The sequence below is a fragment of the Arachis stenosperma genome, chromosome 3 (genome assembly GCF_014773155.1).
Source record: "Arachis stenosperma cultivar V10309 chromosome 3, arast.V10309.gnm1.PFL2, whole genome shotgun sequence".
NCBI classification, from domain to species: Eukaryota; Viridiplantae; Streptophyta; class Magnoliopsida; order Fabales; family Fabaceae; genus Arachis; species Arachis stenosperma.
The window spans coordinates 51,527,779-51,530,898 of NC_080379.1; the positions used below are offsets into that span (position 1 = coordinate 51,527,779).

Sequence of the window (3,120 nt, forward strand, 5' to 3'; positions counted from 1 at the left end):
TTTTCTTTTTCTTTGTTATTATTTACAATTCTGCTCACTAACCCACTAACTGTTTGATAATTTGCACCACTCATACTAACAGCCACTCTAACAAGAATAACCTCTTCATTTTATTTCTTGCTGTGTGCTCTGTTAGTTATATGACAGGGAAAAGAAGCGGAGTTTCAACTTCCTTTGATTCGGAACCTGAGAGGACCTTCCTTATATTAAGGAGGGAAGCAAGAGGAAAAAGAGCTGTTGGTGCTGAGGAAGAGGAAGAATTCTTTGAAACAAACATGGAGGAGAACATGGAAAAAAACCATGAAGGAGAAACTCATAACCATGCCAGAGAGGGCCTTGTGAATCATGCTGGGCAAGAGAGAAGAGTTCTAGGCTCTTACATCAATCCAAACCCAGAAAATTATGGAAGTAGCATCCAAAAGCCAACCATACATGGGAATAACTTTGAATTAAAACCCCAGCTCATCACCCTTGTTCAGAACAACTGTTCATTTGGAGGAAGTGCCCAAGAAGACCCCAATACACATCTAACCACCTTCCTAAGAAGATGTGACAATGTGAAGTCTAATGGTGTTCATCCATAGACTGCTCTTGTTCCCTTTCTCACTCAGGAACAAAGCATCTAAATGGCTGGAATCCTTTCCGAAGGATTGTTTAACAAATTGGAAAGATGTGGTGAACAAGTTTCTAGCGAGATTCTACCCTCCTCAAAGAATCAACAGGCTGAGAGTTGAGGTTCAAACCTTCAGACAACAAGATGGTGAAACTCTCTATGAGGCATGAGAGAGATTTAAGGACTTAACAAGAAGGTGCCCACCGGACATGTTTAATGAATGGGTTCAACTGCACATTTTTTATGAAGGTCTTTCCTACAAGTCAAAGAAGGCCGTGGACCATTCATCAGGGGCTCTCTAAACAAGAAGAAGACCATTGAAGAGGCCATAGATGTCATTGAGACTGTAGCTGAGAATGACTACTTCTATGATTCTGAAAGGAGCAACACTCGAGGAGTGATGGAGCTAAACCACATGGATGCACTGCTGGCTCAAAATAAGATGATCACCAAGCAATTAGCTAACCTTACCAAGAAGGTGGAAGAGAACTAAGTTGTAGCAATCACCACTTTATCACCAGCTCAAAAAAGGGTGAATGCAGGAGAAGAAAGTGACTGGGAATAATCCAATTATGTTGGGAACTCACCCAGACAGATCCATGATCCATACTCCAAAACTTACAATTTTGGTTGGAGAAACCACCCTAATTTTGGGTGGGGAAACCAACAAGACCAAGGCCAAGACCAGAGACGCCATAACCACAATCCCAACAACAATGCAACTCACCAACACCCCTCATAGAGATCATATCAACACCTACCTAATCACCCTTTTCAACCTCCTAACCTCACCCCACCATCACCAACCGAAGATAGACTCTCCAGAATTGAGACTCTACTTGAAGGCATATGTAAGGAAGTTCAAGACAACAGAGTATTCAAGGATGAAGTGCGAGGCAATATAAAAAACCATAGAGACACCATCAAGAGGCTGGAGTCCTAAGTGGGGTATCTATCTCAACAGTTTCCCAAACCTACTGATAGTTTCCCAAGTGACACAAAGAAGAACCCAAGAGGAGAAACAAAGAAAGTAAGATGGGAAGAATGTAAGATGATCACTATAAATGATGAGAGGAGTGTAGAAGAAGTATACACACAAACATAGCACCTCCAAGACGATCCAAAAGAAAAGCATGACAAGAGAAATCAAGCACCCCATCCCACACATAGGGAGGTACTAAAGAAAGAGGAGACTTTGAACCCATATGCACCTTTTCCCCAAAGGCTCAAGGGTGGTGTAGCAAGGAGAGTATATTCAAGGTTCCTCGATATGTTTGCATCCCTTCATGTGAACATACCGTTCATTAAGGCTCTTCAGCAGATGCCATCATACATCAAGTACATAAAGGAGCTGCTGACCAAAAAGAGTTCACTGAAGGGTGGGCAAACAATAGTGATGAATAAGGAGTACAGTGCTCTCATTCAAACAGAGCCACCTACAAAGAAGAATGACCCAGGGAGTTTTCACATCCCCTGTGCTATAGGAGAAGCAATGATTGATAAGGGACTCTGTGACTTGGGGGCAAGCATCAACTTAATGCCTATACCCCTCATGAAAAAGCTCCAAATCAATGAGCTAACACCCACGGACGTAATCATTAAACTGGCCGACAAAACTCAAAAACAGGCAATAGGAGTGGTTGAAAATGTGTTATTGAAGGTTGGGAACTACTTCCTTCCCATAGACATTGTTATCTTGGAGATGGAAAAGAATCACATCCATCCCATCATCCTTGGGAGAACATTCTTAGCCACAGCCAGGGCACTTATAGATGTGGAGCGAGGAGAACTAAAATTGAGGATACATGATGAACAAGTCACCTTCAATGTCTTTAAACCCTAACAATAAGCAGATCATGATAACAAAGAGTCAAAGGAAGAGCACAATAAAGAATTGATGGAGGAGACAAGCATGAGAGCACAAGCACCACACCTGAGAATCCATATGGTTGACAAGCAATGTGGTCAGAAGGAACAACAGCCAAATGTAACCCAAGAGGAGCTAGACCCACCAGAGTCACACAAGACAAGCAACAAAACCATCCTAAAAGAGGGAACCACAAGGAGCAAAGTAACATCAAGGGAAACAAGGAAAAAGGCCCCAAGGGGATGGAGGAACAAGAAGATTTCTACAGAGGATTTCTCTCCAGGAGATGAAGTGGTCTCTATTTATCTTCCACCTATACCACCTCATCCCCCCACCATCCCATCTCAGCTGCCTCAAGTGTATACCATCAGCAAAATTCTATCCTTAGAACATGTGGAGCTTCTTAACAAAGCCAATGGAGATAGATTCACTGCAAGAGGGAAAGATTTGAAGTACTACCAACCACCCTGACAAAGGCCAGACGTCAAGCTAATGACATTAAAGAAGCGCTTCATGGGAGGCAACCCATGTTTTATATCCTTTCCTTTTAATCTTTAATAGTAGTTAATAAAGCAAGGTTCATGAATTCTAAACCAACTTTGACAAGCACTTATAAGAACCTCTACATGCAGCATATAGT

At 42.1% G+C, this 3,120-nt stretch overlaps 1 non-coding gene across 1 annotated transcript; it reads right to left on the bottom strand.

Annotated features, from left to right (window-relative positions):
• Positions 1-720: 720 nt before the first annotated feature.
• On the bottom strand, positions 721-828 carry LOC130971092 (small nucleolar RNA R71). Its single transcript, XR_009082325.1, has one exon. It is a non-coding gene; the product is annotated as a small nucleolar RNA R71 (small nucleolar RNA).
• Between the last annotated feature and the right edge of the window lie 2,292 nt (positions 829-3,120).